This window comes from Pistacia vera, unplaced genomic scaffold (assembly GCF_008641045.1).
Source record: "Pistacia vera cultivar Batoury unplaced genomic scaffold, PisVer_v2 Contig451, whole genome shotgun sequence".
Lineage (NCBI taxonomy): Eukaryota > Viridiplantae > Streptophyta > Magnoliopsida > Sapindales > Anacardiaceae > Pistacia > Pistacia vera.
In genome coordinates, this window is record NW_022196281.1 from 376,466 (window position 1) to 402,103 (window position 25,638).

Sequence of the window (25,638 nt, forward strand, 5' to 3'; positions counted from 1 at the left end):
CATTTTCAACGGCCGCCATCTAGCGTTTCGTCACCTGCCGTCCACAAATCGTTCACGAAACTGCCGACATTATTTCTTGATTCCGAAAAATTCTGACGCCGTTATAACTCCCTGACACCACCATAAGATTCGTCGACACCTCTACATCAAAATCCCTATCATTCCAAACTTCGATTGACCGTCGATCGCCGTCCACCATTGTTCACGAAACCGTCGACCTCTTTTCTTGGTTCCAAAAAATTCTGATGTTGGTAGAACTCTCTAACATCACCATAAGATTTGCCGGCACCTATACATTAAAAACCCTATGATTTCAAACTTCGATTGGCCATCAATCGTCACTGCTGCCACCACTCACCAGTCTCTTCACGCAACAAGGGTGTTTTGGAGAGAATTCAAACCTTAAGGGAGTCATGCGTAATTATTTAGGGTTGTTTTTTATGAATTTCAAACATTTAGAGACTAAAATAATTTTATAGAATACTGTCCAACCGACCAATCCAACCAGTCAAACCAAAAACCGGACCCTTGAACGGGTCAAGGCGCAGTCAGGTTTTCGAAACATTGGTCCCACGCATATTTCTTTTACTTGAAATAGTCTTGCCGGAGAATTGGGACACAACTAGGAGGCGACCCATCTTCATCCTTCTGCTTACAGACTTCCCATTGCCTTGGATATACCATGATAGTTTCAAAGATAATGGAGTATAAAGATCTACATGTTCAGGATTATCAAATAAATGTTTAAGCTATTATATGTTGAGTCTCATTTTCCCATTCTTTCATCTAGCCCAGTATCAAAAATAGCAATCTCAGTAGGATTTCAACAACAGAAGTGATAGTTCTATTTATATATACTACAAAAAGCTCAATGGTCCTCAACAAAGACATGAGAATTCAGTGTTCGAAAAACCTGAAGAAAATCTACCTTTGTTATATAGCTTAAACAAAAAATATAAAATGATTAGGCACTGAAGGAACGAATGATCAAATACTTTCAGCCTCACTTTACATGTAAAACATCAGTTAAAGGATAATCAAACCTTGGGCCATTGTCTTTGAAAAACATCATAATTATTAATCCCCCCATGGAGTAAACACAAAAAGTAAAAATAAAAAATTGAACTTCAGACACAACTGGCTTACATCATTGAAGCCAACTAAAAGAGATACAATGGTGAATCAACGATAAGTCTATAAAAAAAAAAAAAAAAGTTTTATACTACAAAAATGCTTCATTTTCTTAAAATTTCATCTCTTCATCTTATCTTTTTCCATTATTCTTCCTTTTATTTTATTATTTTATGTTTCAACTAGCATTATCCTTTTTCTTTCTATTATGATTCTTGTTTGAAAATAAAACCAAAATAAAGGGAAAGAAAATTAGAGTGTTCATGATTAAACAGCTTCGCCATTTCTACAAAACTAGAAAATTCTTAAATTAAAAACACTTCTTTTTTATGCTCTTCTAATTCCCCACGCAAATATGCAATTTTTACATCTAACTGCTCTAACTCTAAATCATAATGTGCTACTATAGATAACATCAGCCTTATAGTTTTAAATTTAACTACAGGTGATAAAATTTCAGTAAAATCGATACATGCCCTTTGTGTATAGCCTTTGGCCACTAACTTGACCTTGTATCTTATCGGGTTGGACTTGTTGATGCCCTCCTTCAACTTATAAAGCCATTTACATTCCACCAGCTTCTTCTCTTTGGGTTTTGGGACCAAAGTCCATGTCTTGTTCTACCTTAGGGAATCCATCTCCTCATTCATGGCACTAAGCCATTTCTTGTTGTCCTTTGAGTTGATGGCATCCTCATAAGAGTCAGGTTCAGTCCTTTAAATCTCTACACCAGCAAGCAGCGCTGTGTAGATGAGATCAGCATAGCTGAACCTTGTAGGGGGTCTTATTTCCCTCCTTGCTTTGTCTCTAGCTAGTTGGTATTGTGCCAAGTCCTTTTGTTGGGCATGCTCAATATTATCCACATGCTTACCTTCACCATCATGGTCAATATCAATGGGTGTGTCCTCAGGTTCAGGTTCAGGTTCAGGTTCAGGTTCAGATTCAGGTTTTGGTCCATCAATAGTGGTCTTTTGTTCCTATTGGTTGGTTGACTCCACCTCAAACTAAGTACCCTCGGTTTGATAAGAGTTTTCCAATTGGTGGTTTGAGGTACCTGCATTAGTGTAAGTAACCCTACAAGGAAACACACACTCATTAAAGACCACATCCCTACCGACGATGACCTTGATCCCTTGAGCATCTGTCTCCCACAACCTATATCCCTTGGTCCCATCTTGATACCCTAAAAACACACATTTGAGGGACTAGGTTCCAATTTCCCATATGTGGTGTGTGCATAAGTTGCATATCCGAAGACTCTTAGATGGTTTAGGGATGGTTTTCTCCCTGACCATTTTTCTTTAAGGCATGATGTAGAACCTCTAGGCGAATTACCCTAAGAACCCACGAACTCAATGGAATAGGAACAAGCTAGTTTGCTAGGAACGTGTTGAGGATGATCGAATTAGAACCCTAAGGAAACTAAGTCCTTAAAACCCTAATTTTGAGACGCCATAAAGGTTGATCACTCCCTTTGATAAGTCGAGATTTAAGCATTTATTCAAGAACACAAGAAGGCAAGCAAATAACTTCCTGAAAAATAAACTTGAATTGATAATAATGTGTCCTTCAAAAATAACATGGCTGCCCCTTTTTATAAGCAGCAAACCCTAAAAGAAAACTCTAGCTAGTTGAAAAACGAGTTGGGCCTAAGTACAAGTGAATTGGGCCTAAATAAACCTTAAATAAATAAAAGACTAAAGAATCTAATGATAATTAAAACATCGAAAAAAGCCCAAGATTAAATAAACGAAATTTAATTCCTAAATTAATCCTCACATCCAACTTGATCTTCCAAATCTACCCCTTGCATAAAAAGATAATAGGCCATCCTTGGTGAAGTTTTGAAATCTTCAAATTTAGTCTTAGAGTCTTCTAGTACAACCTCTTTGTATTGCACTTCCATGATCAAGCCTTGCAAAGCCTCTTTCATCCTCTTTGTCTTTGCCCTAGTTATTGGACCACCAATTCCTTGCAAAGGGTCTTAAGAATATTTGGGAACATCAACTTGGTCGGCACCTCGATCTCCATTAGGGCATTTGAAACCTATTACACTAGAAGGAGAGCTATTTACTAAATAAGCAGCAGTGGTTAAAGTCTCCCCCCAAAATGACTTAGGCAGACCAATAGTGAATAAAAGACACCTGACCTTCTCTAACAAGGTCTTATTCATCCTCTCAGCAACTATATTTTGCTGGGGAGTCCTAACTGTCCTTGTCTTAAAATTCCCTGGTCTCTATAGTATGTATGAAACTTAGTGTTATAGAGCTCCAAGCCATTATCTGTTCTAAGAGCTTTTACACTTTTCTCCACTTGGTTTTCTGCCAAAGTTTTCCAGCACTTGAATTTACTTAGGGCCTCATCCTTAGATCTAAGAAGGTATACCCATACCTTCCTACTATAATCATCCACAATGGATAGGAAATATCCATTCCCTCCATGTGATTTAACTCTCTCTGGGCCCCATAGATCAGCATCTAAATATTCTAGACAATTTACAGCCAGGTGAGTTCCTTTTGGGAAACTCAGCTTGTGTCATTTACACATGACATATGTTTCACAGAAACTAAGATTTGACACATTATCATTGCCGAAGTACCCTTGCTATTTAAGGGAATTTATAACTGCAGGAGAGATGTTAGTAGGTATAAAAGCAGAATTCACCGCTATTGGATAATACTGACCACACAAAATATACAAACCATGCCTCTTAACCCCTTCAAGCAATATTTGATGATTCTTGTAAACAGAAATGCAACCATTTTTAGCCCTATAGCTATACCCAGCTTCATCTAGCGTGCCCACTGAAATCAGGTTACGCTTAAGCTCAGGTATATATCTCACTTTTGTTAACATTATGAATTTACCACTAGTTAGTCTAATGGTGATATTTCCTACGCCTTGAACCCTACAGGAGTGGTTATTTCCCATAAAAATAGTTTCAGGTTCACCATTTATCAAATTTTGAAACCAACTTGATGCAAACCAAGGAGCTGGACAAGCTAATCATACACATGGCAATGGAGCTGAATTTGCACAAGACCCTTTGTCACTTCCTAATGGCCCAATTACAAGACTTAGAGCCAAATGTTTCAAGGAAGCACTAAATGGGCTAATCCAAGAGAATTGGGCTGATTCTAAAAAGACCAAGATGGGCTCAAATAATAATCAAGGCTTAGTCCATGTCATCAAAGCAATTGAAGAGGCTAATTAGCATGCAAAAACGTGACCAGTATGGTTTGACCATTAGAGGGCGTGAATTTATTGAGTTTCAAGGATATTAAATAGGGGAATGTTGATGGTCTTGGCTGGTTATGTTAAATACATTGAATTTAGTCATTTAGTTATTTTTTGGTTGCCTTTAGAAGTCCAAGAGGCCTAAAAATGTGGGGACTTGTTTATGTTGATGTTTGTGTTCCTTTTAAAGATGTAGTTATGACTTTTCCTATTCTTGGAGGGTTGTTCCAAGTATATAGATGGGCATTACGAATTTTAATAGATAGATTGGATTTTCAGAAAATTATTATCATTGTGAGGTCTTGTGTTCCTCTCTGTTCTTGAAAGAACTCTTGAACTTATCAAGTTAATCTTGTGGCGTTCAAATAACCAAACTTATCACCTTGATTCTTAAGAGATTCTAAGGTTTCTTGGTGTGGCGTTTCAGTCCTTCGTAGTCTTGGTTTTCATCTTATTAGGTGACGGGTCAAGGCTCAACAAATCTTGTCTACACGATCCTAGGGTTCCAAACCATCATTGTTATCGGGTTTCATCACAATTGTTGGTGGAGTTCATATCAGAAGTTTTATTTGGACTCATATGGAAGGAACACCCTGAGTCTAACACCCATTCATTAGCAATTTTAGAGCTTGATACAGTGAGTGCTTCAGTGATTTTAGTGCTATTACTAGAGGATGCTATGTTACTCTCAGGATTAGGCTGTTTTTGCTTCTTAATCCAATCATAACAGTTCTTTTTAATGTGTCTAGGCTTCTTACAATAAAAACATTTTCTCGTCTCTGATTTAGGTTTATTATTATTTGTAACGCCCCACTTGAGATACGTAGCCATTGTTTATGGTATAGCCTAAAGGGTTACTGAATTGCTCCTAAATGAGTTTGTATATTGTTCATGTTGTTTGGTTGGCCCTTGGTTGAGTTTATGTTTTGGGTTTGGTTGAGTGTTTACCCTGGAATTGATCAAGACTTGGCGGATTTTGGAGTTGCAGCCTTCGCCGGGGCGAGGAAGAAGCTTCGCTGTGGCGACGTCGGCTCTGAATTTGCAATGTTGCTTATGTAATTCTTCGCCGGGGTGACAGAGAATCCTTCGCCGCTGCGAAGGGCCGGCTGAGTTTTGTTTTAGTTTACTAGAGAATTCTTTACTAAGGGCAAAATGACCATTTTACCCCTAATTAGAAGGAAAAGTGGGGAGTAAAATGCAAGGAAATTTCATTGAGAATAGTGTAAAATGGGGGTGAGTTTGTAAAGAATTAAAGGATAAAGGTGAAATTTTCAAGAAAGAGTAAGGGCAAAATGGGAAAGAGTGTATATTATATGAGCTAATAAGGGTTGAGTTCTCTAAACCCCTTCATTTCACCCATTTCCAACTGCCTCTTCATCTCTCATTTTCTCTCAATTCCTCACTCAATCTTCCAAGGGATTTTTGAGAGTTTTGAGTTGGAATTTGACAAAGAATTTACTAAGTTTATGCTTAGGAAATAAGGGAAAGCTAAGGTCCAACAAGAGTAGAGAGTTTTAGTGAAGACTACTCAAGTATGAGGTAAGTAAATCCAACTTAAGCTAAAGTTTAAGAAATTCTTGAGTAGAGATTTCTTTATGCATGTATATATGATGCTTGTTGAGAAATTGAGTTGAGATATATGTCTACTTGTTGAGAAATTGAGTTGAGAAGAGTATTCATATTATGTTTGTTGGATATTTCCTTTATGGGAAGTGTTGATGTGTGATGAGATTGAGATGAAGTTGGAGGAGATTGAGTAGATATTTTGGGAGTGTTCTTCTATTATAGGAACCGTGTCCATAGAAGGGAGTTTCCTCCCATTTTGGATGGTTAAAAAGAGAAGTAGAGTTGTAGTTAGAGAAGAGTTTTTGTATGCACATGAGTTGTTTGATGAAATGCCTAAGAGAAGCATGAGTATGAATAGTGAACCTTAATTCTTGCTACATTGCATATTGGTATTTCATAAGTGCATTAATGAGCATAAACCATCCAGATGCATTAGTTGTGCATTTGAGAAGTAGCTTGAGAAAGAGTAGAGAATTTTGAGTATAAGCTAGTAATAGCTTGAGAAAGAGTAGAAAACTTTGTGAATAGACTACTCTAAGAGTTAAACTATACCATGAATACTAGCTTGAGAAAGAGATGAGTATTAGTTTGAGCAAGAGTAGAGAGCTTTGTGAATACACTACTCTAAGAGCAAAAGAAGAGAATAGAATAGGTTGTACGATGGAGAACCTGTGAGTGATGAGTAAAGTCACGAGAGTGGGTCCTTTGTGATCCCCAGTCGTGCCTCCAATAAGATGGGGCCGTGACCGTCACGAAGAGTGGAACATGAGGTTCCAGCCGTGCTTCCAGTAAGATGGGGCCGTGACATTCAGAGAGAGAGAGAGAAGACACTCACGTGGCTAAGGGTTCCGAATCCATGCATGACCGAGTCCGATCGGCAAAGAATGAGTAGAAGTCACGAAGAGTGGGTTGGTGCTTTGTGATCTCCACCCAGTCATGCCTCCAGTAAGATAAGGCCGTGACATGCAAGTGAGGAAGAATGAGCAAACATGAGAAAGAATAAAGAGAGACAATGAGTAGGGTTACGAAGAGTGGGATGAGTACCTAGCCGTGCCTCTGGTAAGATGAGGCCGTGACCTACAACAGAAAGTTAACACAAAAGAGTTATGAGAAAGAGAGACAGGAGAGAATGAGTAGAAGTCACATAGAGTGGGAGAAGTCCCGGCTGTGCCTCCGGTAAGATGGGGCCGTGACATTCTGTAACAACTGCTGAAAACTAGTACAATGCATGCATAATAACAATAGAAAATTGGGCCCAAAACTTTCTTTTCATTATAAGTCATATGTCTTTTATACACAAAGAGTATTGTTTACAAAAATTCATTTTAAAAGACAAAACAGGGGAAACAGTGTAGCTATTGCTCCTCGCTTGCCGACGCCCCTCCGACTGCATCAACACCTAGATCCTGCATCCACAAAGGAAAATAACGGGGTGAGCACAAAATAATGCTCAGTAAGTAAAACCCTCTATCTGTCTGTCCCCGTATGTATAACTCTTAATTCTTTCCTTATACTATTTCTGTTTCTATTTCTGTTTCTACTAAACATCATGGCCTCATCTTACCGGAGGTACGGCCGGATGGCGTTCACACAGCACCATCTCACTCTCCATGACTATCGGGTGGAATTCACACAGTACCAACCCGTTCTTAGTGACTACCGAGTGGGGATCACAAAGCACCTACTCGGTTTTCCTAACTATCGGGTGGAGACCACCTAGCACCTACCCGTTTCTCATGACTTTTGGGTAACGATCACCAAGCATTAACCCGTCTCTAATCACTGTCGGGTGATGATCACAAAGCATCAACCCACTTCTACTAAATGTCGGATGATGATCACAAAGCATCAACCCACTTATCTAATAACTAACCGGGTGGTGGTCACAAAGCATCCACCCGTTTCTAATACTTATCGGGTGACGATCACAAAGCATCAACCCATCTCTAATGGCTATTCGGGTGGTGATCACAAAGCATCAACCCGATTCCCATAACTGTCGGGTGATGATCACAAAGCATCAACCCATCTATACTACTCTTCTAATTCACTCTATTCTAGCATTTTTCATTCTCTCTACCCTTAGAGTAGTTGCATCCACCAAGTTCTCTACTCATAGAGTAATTGCATACACAAAGTTTCCTACTCTTTCTTAGGTCACTTTTCAATGCACAATTAGTGCCTATGGATGGTTCATTTCCACTAATGCACTTATGAAATGCCAACATGCAATGTTGCAAGAATTAAGGTTCACTACTCATACTCAAACCCCTACTAGGCATTTCATCAAACAACTCAAGTGTATCATAAAACTCTACTATAGCAATGATTCTAAATCTTTCTCTAACCATCCAAAATGGGGAGAAACCCCCTCACATAGCCACAAAACCTGCCTAATAAAAACACTTCCAAAAAGGGTTCCACAATACCCCGTCAATTCCATCTCAAACTACCTTTCCAACTCACAACTCATTTCTTATATTTGAAAGGTATAAACAATCACAAGGCATAGAAATCTCTATTTAGGCCTCCATACATGGCATATCACATGTATATCACATACATACATCATTTCTATCAAAACCCTAATCAAGAAAATTCTTAAATCTCAACTTAGGTTGGGATTTACTTACCTTGTTATGGAGAGACTTCACCAACTCCTCCTTTCACTTGGTTTGCTTGACTTTTTCTCTACTCTTAACCAAAAGAACAAAAACCCTCAAACTTCAATATATGCTAAAACTCACAAAGGTTCACAACCAAAGTAAGAATCCTTACCTTAGGAAGCCTTAGGTTGATTTTCTACCCCAAATCACTTCAAAAACCCCTTGGAACTCCCTGATCAAAAGAAAGAGAAGTTGAGAGGAAACAAGAGTGGAGAGTTGCGTGTGAGAAGAAGAATGAGGGGTTTGCTAACTCTTAATTCCTTTTAATGAAATTTATACCCAAGCATTCCCATTTTGCCCTTACTCTTCTTTGGGAATTCTATCTATATCCTTTGATTCATTACAAACACACCCCCATATCAACATATTCTCCATGAAAAATCCTTACATTTTACTCCCCACTTTTCCTGCTTCTTATCCCCGTGGTTTCAACACCTCTTCGCCGCGGCGAAGATTCTTCTTCGCCCCGGCGAAGCTTGGCACACTGAACTTCTTCTATTTTCAACCAATTTCAGGGCAAGCATTCAACACAACACTCAATCAAACAATATTACCAAAAACCAACTCAAATAAGAGCGAAAGAAGAAACAATAACTACGTACCTCAGGTGGGGCGTTACACATTCAAAGAGCGAGTTAGTCGAAATAAATTATGAGAAATGAAAATGAGATAATAGAGAGAATTAAAGGATGAGAAAGCTTGAGAAAGAATGAGATAGATTGAGAGAGTACGAGAAAGAATGAGAGAATTTGAGCTAGTAAGAATTGAGAGTAGAAGAAAGAAACATTCAGTTCTTTTGCATTAATTGCATGTACATCTCATACATGCATGCACCATGATTTCTTCCATGGTTAGTGAGAGTATGATGAGAATAAGAGAGAACCATGATTTTTCTTTATGGTGAGTATGACGAGAATAAGAGAGAGAACCATGATTTTCCTTCATGGTGAGTAAGAATAAGAGAAAAAGAACAGAGAATAAGAATAGAGAGAAAGAAAGAATAAAAAGAGCAGAACAGAGTTAAAGGAGAATAAAAGTATTAGAAAGAAAGAGAAAAACAGTGAGAATTAGAAATAGAAGAACGATAGAGTAAGGAAGAACCAAAAAGTGAGTTGCGGGGATAGGTAGTAGAGGATTTACTTACTGAGCCTTGTTGGGCTCACCCCATTGTTCTTCCCTGTTGCAGGAATAAGAGCAGCGGTCGGATGGACGTCGAGGAGCGGAGAGTATTGGCACCACTGTCCATCAGCTATGATGTTTTGTATTAAGTAGAAAGTTTTTCATACATAGTATTTTGTATTTGTAAAGAATTATATTTTATGAGTAAAGAAAAATTTGAGCCCACTATCTTTCATACGCTATGTATATCTATAATTTACATAGTATGTATTATAAGAATAGTAGTAGAGAGGAGGTGTTACATTATTAGCCTTTCTCTTATTCTTATTCTTTAAATATCCTAAATGTCTAGCATCAAGTCTGCCCTTTATAAAAAAGTTATTCCTATTTCTTTTTTAGATTTTCAACTCAGGTTCTCCAGATTTCAACCCAGCTATTACGAAGTCAACACTGGGAACAGTTCCAGTGTACTGTAATGCGTTCTTTACCACAAAGTATTCATCAGGTAACGAATTTACTAAGATCATTGCAAGACTCAAATCCCCTAATTCGTGATCAGTTCCTTTTGGTATCAATGTCATTTTTAGGAATTCATCTAGGTTTTCTTCTAGTGACTTAGAAATATCCATTTCATAAGAAAACAATGCACCTTTTAAAAATGATAAATTAGGACCAGACTGAAATGCATATAAAGTTTTGAGCTTACCCCAAAGTTCGATCAGTGTGTCCAAACCATCCACTTTTCGCAGCACGTTGTCAGATAAATTCATAATGATCAAGTTGTAGGCTTCTTTGTTTATCTTTGCCTTCTTTTTCAACTTTTCTTCAGACCACTTCGTAACATACTTCTCTAGTGCTATTCCCACCTTATTGTGGGATAGAAGAGCCTTCATCTTCTTCATCCAAGTGTTGAAATCCATCTTCCCATCATACTGGGAGATTTCTACACGTGTGGTAGTGCTCAGATTTTGGTTCAGAAACAAACCCTAAAGGTTCACTACCTGATCTTGATTGACTTCTTTGATTTGACCCTTTGAGACCGAAATTGATCTCTGGTGTTCAAGGATTGAACAAAAGACTCAAGATTCAGGACCCTAGAGGTCAAGAACTTCCTTAAATTGAAAACACCCAAATTTGAAAAAAACCCCTAAATCGTGACTCTGCCAATTTTCGGATCGATTTCAAGAATAGATGAACCCTAGGGTATTGGCTCTGATACCACTATTGTAAACAAGGTCTAATTGAACAATCCTAAACACTAATTACTCAAACACAAACTAAAAGTAAGGAATCAAGAACCACACAACAATATACTGATGAGGGATTGGGATGGGACAAGGTGGAGATGGCCAACGACTAATTCTTGGGCTTTGATGGACATGAAGGATTCTATTGACTTTGATCCAAAGGAGGGCGAGGACGTGGTTGTTTGGAATCCTAATGCATTCAGTAAGTTTTCTATAAAATCAGCTTGGTGGGTTGCTCGTGTGCACCAACACCGAGTGGAATGGCATCACCTTGTATGGTTCCTAAAAGCTATTCCACGACACTCCATTATCATGTGGATGGCATGTAAGGATTGGCTTCAGACCAGGGACAAACTGATGAGGTATGAAATAGCTTCTAGCAATGTGTATTGTTTTTGTAATCATGGGCAAGAAACGATCGATCATCTCTTTTTTGCTTGTACTTTCACCCAAAGGATTTGGAACCAAATCCTTGAGCTCTCTTCTCTTGGGTATGTCACCCGACCTTGGAACGATTATGTTGAGCACATATCTAGTAGGTGGAGGAAGAATAAGCTAAAGTACTCTATAGGGAAGCTAAGTTTGGGAGCCACCGTTTACTATATTTGGAGAGAAAGGAATAGCCGGATTTTTGGTGGGGAATGCAAGGATGCACATCCTCTCTACAACTCCATCAAGAATGTGGTGACGGAGAGAGCTATGGACCTTAGCAACATCATAAAGAATACCTACAATAAAAGACTTGTTGAGAAATGAGGTCTCCCCATGTCTATTTTTAAAACATCCCATGGGAGCTAATTATATGATTTTTTTGTTATCTGATGGGTTTTTTGTCATGTAAGGGGATTTGGTTATGTGATGTCCCGACGGGTGATTGTGCTAGAAGAGGCTACTATGGCAATTGGAAGACTTGGGGTGTTGATTTAGTGCTTTGTCATTGTGTCATTAACGGGCCCTACCTTGTTAATGTCCATGTTTATGGAGTTCTTCTTATTAATGCTTATGCATACGAGTTTTGTATTCTAATACTTTTGAACCACACCCAGGATATGTCCTGTGGTAGGTGGGATTCATTGTATTTTTAATCTCTGCTTGGTTCCATTCCTTTGACAAGAGGAATGGGAAAAAGAGAAGATTAGGGGTAGACTTAGATAGTTTGGCTGAGGTAGGTTGGCTAACTTTTAGGCCTTTTGTACATTCTTTCCCCTTTCTATAAAAGTTTACTTACCCAAAAAAAAAAAAAAAAAAACACACACACACACACACACAAAACAATATATTGTGGTTCACTTGTTCAAGATCAAACAAGCTACATCCACGTTGAGCTTCAGAATATGGAGACTCGCTGCACTATGATTAAACCCTCAAGATTATCGATTACAAGCACATCTCACTCTCAAGATTCACCTCAACCGCTCACTCACCTTTGCCTTTTTTGGCACCGCAAACCTGAAATCCCTAGAGAACTCTCTTGATGTAGACCCTCTAGGTGAATTACCCTAGGAACCCACAAACTCAATGGAATAGGAACAAGTTAGTTGCTAGGAACGTGTTGAGGATGATCGAATTAGAACCTAAGGAAACTAAGTCCTTAAAACCCTAATTTTGAGACGCCACAAAGGTTGATCACTCCCTTTGATAAGTCGAGATTCAAGCATTCATTCAAGAACACTAGAAGGCAAGCAATAGCTTTCTGAAAATAAACTTCAATTGATAATCATAATCCCTAAAAAATAACATAGCTGCCCCTTTTTATAAGCAGCAAACCCTAAGAAAAACCCTAGCTAATTGAAAAAAATTGGTTGGGCTTAAGTACAAGCAACTTGGACCTAAATAAACCTTAAATAAATAAAAGACTAAAGAATCTAATGATAATTAAAACATAAAAAAAAGCCCAAGATTAAAAAAACGAAAATTAAGTCCTAAATTAATCCTCGCATCTAACTTGATCTTCCAAATCTACCCCTTGCATAAAAAGATAATAGATCATGATTGTTGAAGCTTTGAAATCTTCGAATTTAGTCTTAGAGTCTTCTAGTACAACCTCTTTGTATTGCACTTCCACGATCAAGCCTTGAAAAACCTCTTTCATCCTCTTTGTCTTTGCCCTAGTCATTGGGCCGCCAATTCCTTGCAAAGGATCTTAGGAATATTTGGGAACATCAACTTGGTCAGCACCTCGATCTCCATTATCTATACCCTTGAAGGAACAGAAACCCTCAACAAGACTCTAGATAGATTTACACAAGGAGAACAACTTGAATGAAAAACCTCTAACACACCAGGTTACAATCGCAACTCATAGAGAGAAAGATCGAGATAGCTCACAAATGCAAAAGGTCTGACCTACTGGGTGGGTTTTGAGCCATTAGATCATGCATCCATCGAAGGGCCAAGATTTATTGAAGCTCCTCAAAACAGCAGCGCATCACTTGACTTCAAAAAGGGCATCGCAGACTTCACCATTTAACAATCAACTTTGGCATTTTGAAGTCTATTGATAACATTCAGTTTATACATGGTGCCTCTTTATCGATCAACACTTCAGCAGTCAAGTTTTACTTAATAGGGGAGAATAATAGAGAATGTATGATCTAGTAATTGAGGGAAATAAGATATTTACTACTTGTTTTATTTAGATTTGATTCCCTATAGTTGAATTTTTTATTTAGGTCAGACTGAACAAGCTATTACAAGTATATTTATATTTCCTATTTTGCTTAGGACTGGCTATCATATAAATGAGGACCTAGATTATAATTGCATGTAAGACTTTGATGGATTGTTGAATACAAATATTTGATCTATCCCCCTATAATTTGTTTCTTCCTCTAATTCCTTTGTTTTCTCTCCATTCTCATTATCCAAAACAATGACACATAATCCCTAAGAATACATTCAAAACTTTACAACAAAATAACCATGCCACTTTGATTAGGTGGAGGAAGAATAAGCTAAAGTACTCTATAGGGAAGCTAAGTTTGGGAGCCACCGTTTACTCTATTTGGAGAGAGAGAAATAGCCAGATTTTTGGTGGGGAATGCAAAGATGCACATACTCTCTGCAACTCCATCAATAATGTGGTGAGGGAGAGAGCTATGGACTTTTGCAAGATCATAAAGAATACTTACAATAGAAGACTTGCCGAGAAATGGGGTCTCCCCATGTCTATTTTTAAAACATCCCATGGGAGCTAATTATATGGGTTGTTATGTGATGGGTTTTTTGTCGTGTAAGGGGATTTGGTTATATGACATCCCGACAGGTGATTGTGCTAGAAAAGGCTACTTTGGCAATTGGAAGACTTGCGGTGTTGATCTAGGGCTCTGTCTTTGTGTCATTAATGGGCCCTACCTTGTTAATGTCCATGTTTATGGAATTATTTTTGTTAATGCTTATGCATATGGGTTTTGTATTCTGATACTTTTGAACCTAACCCAGGGCATGTCCTATGGTAGGTGGGATTCATTGTATTCTTTAATCTCTGCTTGGTTCCATTCCTTTGACAAGAGGAATGAGAAAAAGAGAAGATTAGGGGTAGACTTAGATAGTATCATTCCTTTGCTCCTAACCTAGGGCTTGTCCTGAGGTAGATTGGCCGACTTTTAGGCCTTTTGTATATTTCCCCTTTTTATAAAAGCTTACTTACACCCCCCCCCCCCCCCCCCCCCCCCCCCAAAAAAAAAAAAAAAAAAACACACACACATGAAGCCTTGACCTCCTTAATAGAAATGGTCGCACCTCTGAGGAGGCTTTAATATTAACCTCAATGGATCAAGAATAGGAATTCACTGGGCAACAAAATAATTCAAAGATTTTATACTCAATCATCCAATACATTCTAATATCAAGCATTAAAGACATTCTTCATGGATAAAAACCTATATATCAAACTAACATACCCTTTAAGCTTTCATAGCAACTAAATATACAAAAAATAGTTCAACAACTGTATGCCATAGTAATAACAAAATGTTCACCATTATACTATGTAGTAACAAATAGGGTTATTAACGAAGCTGATTTCAATCAAAGTAATGAATGAGCAAACTCAACAATCAACTTATACAAATTAATAAGCAATCAACTCAAAGATGAATTAAAACAGGATAGAGCTGAATGAAAAATTGACACAGGGATATTTACAGTGGTTCGGCTAAGGCAGCCTACATCCACTCTAAGGCAGCCTACATCCACTCTTCAAGGCACACATTAGGGTATTTCATTCATCATAAGAACAAGATTACTAAGAAATTAAAGACAAACAACTACAGGAAGGAACACACTTGATAAATCTCACACTCCTCCTCATTCTCAAACATATCGGTCTGGATTTATACATAGATAGACTCCGTTGATCAATCACCAACTGTACAACAAGTTTTGATAACTGTTTGATGAATAATGCACTAAAATCTTCTTCCATAATCGAGACCTAGGGTTGAAAAAAAATCGAGAGAGAAGTGAGCTGTGAAGGGGTAAGGTTGTTATAGTGAAATAAGGATCAAGTGCCACGATAGGGCACTTAAGCTAAAAACCAAAACGACATCGCATAAGCTAGTAGAAACAATTCTTCAAAAAAAGCTTTGACTTCTTTTGACTGCAACGTGGCAATTTGCAAGCCATGTCATCATAATTCTTCACCTTGGCTTGTGAATTGACACCCTAAGTGGCCTTGGCAAAAATGGACTATTCTTGAACTTGGAGTAGGCTTATACAAAGCCTATGCTTATTTGTAGTTACTGGTTTGGTGAGCATGTTTGCAGGATTGTGTGTTCCTTTTATCTTCTCAATCTTGACTTTTCCTTTTTCAACCATTTCTCTGATGAAGTGGAGCCTGACGTCAATGTGCTTAGTCCTCTCGTGGAAGACTTAGTTTTTGGATAGATGGATTGCACTCTAACTGTCACTGTTGATCACCACAGTCTTCTGTTCCAGCTGCAGTTCATTAACAAAACCCTTGAGCCATATAGTCTTCTTTGTTGCTTCTGTCAGAGCTATATACTCAAATTATGTTGAGGAGAGTGTAACAATATGCTAAAGTTTTGATTTCCAGCTAATCACATTCCCCCATAACGTAAAAACAAAGCCTGAAGTGGACTTTCTTTTTCTTTTGTTTTTTTGTTTTTTTGTTTTTTTGTGGGTAAATAAGCTTTTATAGAAAGGGGAAAGAATGTACAAAAGGCCTAAAAGTTGCCCAACCTACCTCAGGACAAGCCCTGGCTTAGGAGCAAAGGAATGATACTATCTAAGTCTACCCCTAATCTTCTCTTTTTCTCATTTCTCTTGTCAAAGGAATGGAACCAAGCGGAGATTAAAGAATAAAATCAATCCCACCTACCACAGGACATGCCCTGGGTTAGGTTCAAAAGTATCAGAGTACAAAACCTATATGCATAAGCATTAAGAAGAAGAATTCCATGAACGTGAACATTAACAAGGTAGGCTCTGTTAATGACACAAAGACAAAGCACTAGATCAACACCCCAAGTCTTCCAATTGCCAAAGTAACCTTTTCTAGCACAATCACCCACCGGGATGTCATATAACCAAATCCCCTTACACGAAGTGGACTTTCTTTTATCAATGTCCCCTGCATAATCGGCATTAACAAACCCTCTAATGCAGTAGTCTTCTTCTTTGTTCTTACTGAATACAATGCCAACTTTTGGATCCCTGTAAGTATCTTACAATCCATTTGAGAGCAGACCGGTGTAGTCTTCCTGGATTGCTCTTGAACCTGCTTACTAAGCTCACAGAATATGCTTACTAAGCTCACAAAATATGCTAGATCTGGAATGGTGCAAACCATTAAGTACTTCAAGCTGTCCAAGGCATTTGCATATGGAATAGTAGACATTTCCTTTTGCTCTTCTTTTGTTTGTGGGCACTGATCATGTGATAATTTGATGTGCTGCCCTAGGGGAGTTTAGACAGCCTTAGCATTCTGCATGTTGAAATTCTGTAGGATCTTTTCTGTATAATCTTCTTGAACCAACTTCAAGCTTCCCTGCATTCTGTCTCTTATAATGGTAATACCAAGGATCTTTTGAGCCTGACCCAGCTCCTTCATTTCAAACTTGGTATTGAGGATTTTCTTCAATCGAGTAAGCTCAGTTTTGTCATAGCAGGCAACCAACATGTCATCCACATAAAGCAACAAGTAAAAAGTAGTCAAATCAGAATTTCTTTTAAAATAAAAACAGCTATCAAACTGACATCTATTAAAGCCAATTTCAATCATAAAAGAATCAAATTTCTTGTACCACTGTCGTGGTGATTGTTTTAGACCATAAAGTGATTTTTCTTAGAAGACACACTTTACCTGTTGGTCCTGAATATCCCTCTGGTTGTCATCAGATATTCTTTTCCAAGTCACCATGTAAAAATGTTGTTTTTACATCCAGTTGCCCCAGTTCCAGATTGAACTATACAGCCAGAGAAATCAGAATTCTGATTGATGCATGCTTTACAACTGGGGATAATATTTCATTATAATCTATGCCCTCCACTTGTGTGAATCCTTTTGCAACCAGCCTAGCCTTGTACCTAGGTGATTCTTTTGAAGTTAGGCCTGGGTCCAACAGCGACTCAATCTGGTTTGATTAAGAATACAGTTATCAGAGGACACCGGATCAGAGATTATGCCGATTCCCAGTCCAGTCCGGTTTTCAGAACACTGCATGGGACATGAAAATTTTGTGCTTGGACCCATGAAAATAAAGCTGGAGAATTCTTTTATGATTGTGCAGGTGGAATATGTGGTAATATTTTTTCCACAATTTTTCTTATCCTTCTTCCTTTTCATCATCGTGTCAGATCAAATTATCTAAGTCATTTGGTGCAAAGTCGTGTAGCTATAGTGAGTTATTTGTTCAGCACAATAATTTTCATTTTATTTTTTAACACCTCTTGACACTCTGTTTTTGCGACTTATAGCTACATCTTATTTCTTTGTAGAAACAAAGTGCAGGCTTAGAATACACTAATCCATGTAGGTCAGTGTTTGTAATTTCTTTTTTTGCATCTCATCTAGAAGGAATTGGTAAAATACTATATCTTTTTGGTAAATTTGGTATTGATTGATAAGATCTCTGTTAAGGTGAGACTGGTTCCCGAAAATGAAGAAAGTCATCCAATTGTGACTTGTATGTTATCAAGCTATTTCTTTCTCAACTGGGGTATGTCCTATATTAGAATCATATTATGATACGAATTCAATACGTTATAATTGTGAGAGTTGTAAAATTGCAATTCCTATTAATTTTTTTTTGGTTACTTTCATATCATATATTATGAAAGCTCGTTGTTTCGAAAAGTTGTAGGAATTTATATCTTGGTAGTATGGTAGCTCCTGGTGATATGCATTAGAATGGTAAATGTTCCTATAATTTTTGAATGTTTCTTAGTATTATACTTTTTTTATTTTTTTATTTTATCTCCATTGTCCATAAACAGAAATGTTTATTATATATATATATATTTTTTAAAATAAAGTGCTAACTTCGGTGTCATGTTTGGTTTGTGAACTAGAAAACCATCATCATTGTCTCTCAAATTTTCGCAAAGCGTCCATTAATCAATTTTGATTTGATTAAATTTGTTTAATCAAATTATAGAAAACCAAAAAACTCCAAAAACAACCCACAACCCACACTTTCTCTCACTTTCCCACCAGCCAAACACACACAAGTGACCAAAAAAAAAAAAAAAAAAAGTAAACTTCAGGAGATAAAAGGTAAACACTAAAATACTAAAAAGAAACAAACCCAAATACTTTTACATGGTTTTTTATTAAGCGGTTGAAATGCTTTTTCACTTCAAGTTTCTGCTTTCAGAAACCAACCAGCTTCGAAGCAACCGCACAAGTTTCATTTATCAATTTTCAGATCAAGATTAAAATAAACACAAGGAAGGAAAGAGAAAGGAATGCGAAGTTTTACTTACCTGAACCGGCGGTCGGCGGTGATGGAACAGGAGAACTGGAAAAGTGTCGAAGGTCGAGTCGAGATGGAGTTGCGTTTGTAATGTGAGTGAGAGAGAAGGTAAATTCAATTGTGAGGAGTTAGGGATTTGTAGCCTAAAATTGGATTTGGGTTTTGTAAATTTACAAACAGGTACCCACGGCTGTACTTGGTCCAATTATGGGTAAAAAAAGGGGCCCAATTATGCAAACCCATACCCTATATTGTTATTTAGGTACAGGCCGACCCACAGGTCCAGACCTATTTTGCCAAGTCTGCTTAGGTGTAGACCTAGCAAAACGAGCGAGTGCGCTGATATAGGTACGGGTCCAATAGGTACCAGCCCTAAATAGGTCGATCATAAACAAGTCTAAATATTGGACCCTGACACTACCCTATGTGGGTACAGGTGGACCCGTAGGTCCCATACTGTTCACTCAAATTTTGAATTTCGACGTTACACCCCTAAAATTCTTGCAATTTTCAATTTTTACAATCACACCCTCATAATCAACTATTACAAATTCTTCATTTAATTAATATACCACATTGTTTTTCTTTGTTTAGCGTGTGAAACTGAAATAGGGTGTATATTAAACAATCTTTATTAGGAATGAAGTTAGCACACATGTATAGAATCATTATGTGCATATATGCAAATGCTCAAAATTGGCTTCATAGTTGCTGCTTTTCTTAAATTAATTACTTCTTAGCAAACATGTTCCATATTTCGTGATTTGTTATTATAATAATGGAGGGAAGCCTTCAACTCCAATTAATTAAACCAAATGAAACAAGAATTGGAGAGTTAAAAAAATTAATCCTAATCATAATAAAAAAGACTGATTAAAATGAAAATGCATTCATGACGCGGTAATGAAAGTGAAATTCTATTTCTTTGAACTTGCCTCTGACACACACAATGACCTAGAGAAGAGCAGATGATGGACAAGACCAGACCCAGCCACAAGTAACAGATGGCACCAAACCAAAATCATAAAAGAAAAAAAAAAAAAAACCAGCAAAAACCATCAAATCTGATCTCAATCCTAGATTTACCTCACTTTCCTTTTCTTTCTAGGTAAGTAAGCTTTTATAGAAAGGGGAATGAACGTACAAAAGGCCTAAAAGTCGGCTAACCTACCTTATGACAAGCCCTGGGTTAGGAGCAAATGAATGATACTATCTAAGTCTACCCCTAATCTTCCCTTTTTCCCATTCCTCTTGTCAAAGGAATGGAAACAAGTAGAGATTAAAGAATACAATGAATCCCACCTACTACAGGACATGCCTTGGGTTAGGTTCAAAAGTATCAGAATACAAAACCCATATGCATAAGCATTAACAAGAATTCCATAAATATGGACATTATCAAGGTAGGGCCCGTTAATGACATAAAGACAAAGCACTAGATCAACACCCCAAGTCTTCCAATTGCCAGAGTAGCCTCTTTTAGCACAATCACCCGCCGAGATTTCATATAACCAAATCTCCTTACATGACAAAAACCCATCACATAACAAAAAACCACACAATTAGCTCCCATGGATGTTTTAGAAATAGATATGGGGAAACCCCATTTCTCGGCAAGTCTTCTATTGTAGGTATTCTTTATGATCTTACCAAGATTCATAGCTCTCTCCCTCACTACATTCTTGATGTCAGTGAATTTGGTGAGGCTCATGTGGAAAAATGATCCCTCGTGTCACTTCTCATTCCTCCCTGATAGTTGAGGCCACGGGCTTGGCATTTGTCTATTTAGAAGACTTTGAGTCCAATGGGGATCCAAGTGGTGATGTTCCGGTCGACGAAGTTAAGCAAGAAGACATTAGCTCATTTGCTTCAACCTTGGTCCCAACTGAAGTTCTCGAGACGCTCCTGTCTCAGATGAGCCAACAGAGGACCCTTGCTCAACTCTAGCATTAGACTAGGATAGATTGTGCTCGCCCTTTTGTTTTTTGTAACATGAATCGAACAATTAATAAAATGGAAATTTTAATAAGTATAACTTCTACCTTTATTGCTATGTTTTGTATTTCTTCTACGATGTCATTATAGTCCGTCTAACCGAACTAACTAATAATATCAAAATTTGCTCGAAGCTATGCATTGTCCACTTTCTTAAGAGCTTTTTGAAAAACAATGAGAGTCTTTTCTTGCGACGACATCGACTTAGGGTTAGTTGCTCGTCAAGAGTCTTAGTCACTGAGTCATAATTGACTTCTCCTTGACATGCTTTTCTCAGTTATTTCCCAAGTTATTGCTTTCTCCAGTCATGGGGTCACCTTTTTTAGCTGAATTATGGCATGGCTCTACAGTTAGGGTGCCTTTACAAGTTTTTGACTTCGAGTTCCTTTCGTAATATTTGCTTTGACTGCGACCTCAATAGACTTTCAGACACAAATTTGAAGAATAATACTTGCTTTATATTGATGAAATGTTGACCCTAAAAGGCTTTACAATTTGTAATAACGAAAAAACATAGAATAAGAAATTAAAAACTAGACCCGAGTTGATTATTGGTAATAGCTTCAAAGATGCTAGGCATTCTATGCTCACAAAACTGCTGTGTCATTTAAATGTTCTAGGTGAAAAGTTTCTAGTGTGAGCTTTTCTGAAATTCTGAATGGACCTTCCCATTTGGCCCCAAGTGCCCCCAATCTTGCATATCTAGATCTGGGCAAAATTTTCCTAAAGAATGAGGTCCTTTGCTCAAAATCATGGTTTCTTACTTTTGAGTTGAAATATCTTTATCAAAAACTTCTCAACGAACGAGCCAATTCCAACTTCCAGTGGGGCCATTGCCTCGCATCCATAAGCGAGTGAGAAACAGGTCTCTCCTTTCAATCTTCTAGCTATGGTTCAAAACGACCACAACACATCAGGCAGCTCGTTTGCCCATCTTTTTTTGGGGGAATCCAACTTCTTTTTCATTGTGTGCTTGATTACTTTGTTTATCGCTTCGATCTGACTATTAGCTTGACGTCGATAAATAGTTGAAAAACTTTTCTTTATGTCGAGCTTTCCACAAAATGACATGAAATCCTCATAGTCAAACTGTTTCCCACATTCGGTGATGATTTTATGTGGGATTTCGAATCTACATATGATGTTCTTCTAGACAAAGTCCTTAAGTTTGTTCACCATTACTGTTGCTAAAGGCTCGACTTTTGCCTACCTAGTGAAGTAGTCAACTGCAAACTTTATCCCCCATTATCCTTGAGGGAGTAGGCCTATCAAATCAATCCCCCAAATCACAAATGGCTAGGGGCTAGTCAGTGTTGTGAGTTCCTAAGATGGGGCTCGCAGAATATTTGCAAAAAACTGGCATTTGCCACATTTTAGACAAATTTGATTGCATCCTCATGAGCAGTTGGCCAATAATATCCCTATCGGAGTACTTTATATGCCAAAGATCGCCTCCAACATGGTTTCCACATATCCCTTCGTGGATTTCCCTGAGGATATAGTCTGCTTCCTCATGATCAACACATCTCAACAGCAGGGTGTTCTATCTTCTCTTCTAGAGTTTCTCGACTGTCTGGGTGAAACGAGCGAACGTGGCATAGAGGGTTCTAGCTTCATTTCTGTTAGGAAACGACCCAGTTGTGCAGCGGAAAACAAAAATTTATACAACCATAGATCGTTCCTTAAAGCCCAAAATCAAGGCACAAATTTTACAGTTTATGTATTTCATCAAGAATCTGCATAAAAATTAAATCTAAAGTTTAGATTCATACCCACGTTGAAGGCTCCACCAATATTGTCTCTGAATATGTTTGCTACTGATCCAAGTGTAGGATCGAACCAAGAAGTCCACATGAAGACAATCACCAAGAACCAATGAGGGATTTGCTAGATCCTCTTGGCCTTAAGAAATCAAGAAGAACAAAAAGTATTTGATTTTGGCAACAACCAAACTGGCATGAGAGAGTATTTGGGGTGCTGTATTTTTCTCTTTTAATCAAAATGAAATAATGAAAACTCTTAGCAATTTTTCAACTAAAGCTTTTCTTTTATAATGTTATTTTAGTTAACCTATTCCCATATGGAATAGGCTTGGGCTACAAACCAAACACCCCATGTTGCCAAACACTCCCAATTAGATATTTATTTAATTCATCATTATCTTCAATTAATATTTAATTAACATTTAACAATAATGATGATTTAATTAAATATGTGCGAACACACATTTAATCGCAATTTCACTTATTTAATTTTCTAGCAAATTAAATAAAGGCTACGACCCCAGCAAATTTAATTGCACTGTGAAATTACCAAAATACCCTTTTGCCTAAAAAGATGAAAACGCCTTTCCTTCTTCTTGGCTCTTAAATTATCTTCTATGTGTGTGATCCATAGGCTCCTCATCATACCGGCAGTGTATAGTATCGCGATTAACACCAATTAATCATCTCACTAATACACAGACCAAGATTGGCCCCTGGCAAGGCATCATGGCCACCCGATAGATTCGGATTTAGCAAAGCAGCTACTTGTCAACGATATGGTTACCGTACAATTTGATCCTTTCATCATACGTTATCTCGACGAGACGAAGGCATAGAAATAGTGTCAACCTCCGGTTACTCTCGATATTATGTATTCAGTTTATAGACCAATGACCTATATTATAATCCGGATAGAGCAACAACTCAATCCCACTATGGCCACAGTTTTAGTGTCATTGCCATATACTGAATTGCGCTGTGAGATAACTTCTCCCGTACTCGGGAGTGATGAATCCTCTATTTATCCACCATAGTCTTGATACACTCCTTAATGTAGCCAATCACCACCATATTGACAGCTCTGAAAAGAACTGCGTTAGGCTAGTGTCAAACTGCACTAATCGGTGCACAAGACACTTCGATGATCTCAAGTCTAAGGATCACATGCACCACCATTCGTTAGAGGATTTGTTCCATAGACATTGGGGTTACCATCCATATGGAATCCTTTGGTGGGTCAGTCCAGTGAACTTGTTGCGGTATATCCGCCTACAACAAGCACCCATGTGTTGCACTAGCTTGTCACCAAACAACTTTGATAAGTGAGATCAGTCACTGCCTTTCGACAGGGTTGTTCAACGCTATGATGGCCTTACCGTATTATCTGTGCCCTTACTTCAGAATAATACTGGGGCTATAGACGTTTCTAGAATGGCCACCATATGTGCTCACAGGGTTCTCACTATCAAGATTTGAAACACTTGATACCCTCGTCACGGTTCTACCATTCTAAGGACATATATAAATACATATCGCAATAATAATGATTTACGCGATATAGAATAAAATGCCTTTTATTATTGATTAATGAACATTATTACAAAGAGTCAATTCTACAATAATTGATTGGCTCTAGGGCATCTACTCTAACAATATCAGTCTCTAGGTATTATTCCATCTTTCAAGTAGGTTGCTATTGGATTCATCCAGCTATACTGCTACCCTGTTACCATTACTGCTTTTTCTTATGCGAGGATGCTAGGGCTTTGCAAAAGTTTAACAAGGATTGAGCTCATAGCTTCTTTACTCATTGCTGAAGCTAGGCGAGCTACAGCTTCCACCATTAAGTTTTGCTCTCCAGGGATTTGTCGTACTGTGTAGTTCATGAATGATTCGAGCTCTAAGTTTACCTTCTGGAGATAAGGTTCCATTCTCTCTTCTTTAGCTTGATATTTTCCAATGATCTGATGTAAGAAGAGTTTAGAATTGCTGTAGATTTTGATTGATTCTACCCCCATTTCTTTAGGTAAGCGGATTCCTGCAAGCATGGCCTCATACTATAGGCTGTATTGGATCCCCTTCAGGACCTTTGAGCAAGATTCCTTCCCCCACTCCTTTTTCATTTGATGAACCATCGACATACAAGATTAATCCTCGAGTGCTTTTTCCATCGAATTGATTTTGTTGGAAGTGCTCACTTTAGGCGAGCACAATTCCCTTCGGTTCGATAGCCGTTCTCGGAAGATACTTGATATCATGCTGGCTCGATTCTAGTGTCCATTGGATTAATCTTCTCGATGCCTTGGGCTTCTGCATTACTTTCTTAAGTGGAAAGTTTGTGAGCACATGTATAATGTGTGCTTGGAAATATGGCCGCAATTTCTTAGATGCCATCACCAATGCTAGAGCTAGCTTCTGCATCTCCGAATATCTGGTATGAGCATCGACCAAACATTTACTCATATAGTAAACGGGCCATTAAAATCCTTCTTTGCGTACCAGTACAGCGCTAATCGCGAACAATGAAACTGATAGGCATAAGAGAAGAGGCTTATCCAAAATGAACTTTGATAGTAGCGGAGGCTGCCGAGGTGCTTCTTTATTTCTTGGAAAGCTTTCTCGCATTCCTTGATCCATTTAAACCCTTTGTTACCCTTCAAAGTAAAGAATGGAAGGCATTTATCGGTTGCTCGAGAGACGAACCTACTCAGTGTAGCAACTTTCTCTGTTAGGCTCTAAACCTGCTTTATCTTAATCAAGATTTGCATGTTCAGTAAGGCCTGGATTTTATCTGGGTTGGCCTCAACACCTTGTTGGTTCACCAAGATTTCCAAGAATTTTCCCGAGCTTACTCTAAAGGCACACTTCAAGTAATCAATGTTGCTTTGTGTGACCTTTGACTTAACGACCATATCGTCAATGTGCACCTCCATGATTTTGCCTATCTATTCAGAAAATATTTTGTTAACTAAAC

The 25,638-nt window shown here is 38.0% G+C and overlaps 1 pseudogene; it reads right to left on the minus strand.

Annotated features, from left to right (window-relative positions):
- Positions 1-585: 585 nt before the first annotated feature.
- The window catches only part of LOC116144695, a 71,450-nt pseudogene continuing 46,397 nt past the window's right edge, over positions 586-25,638 (minus strand).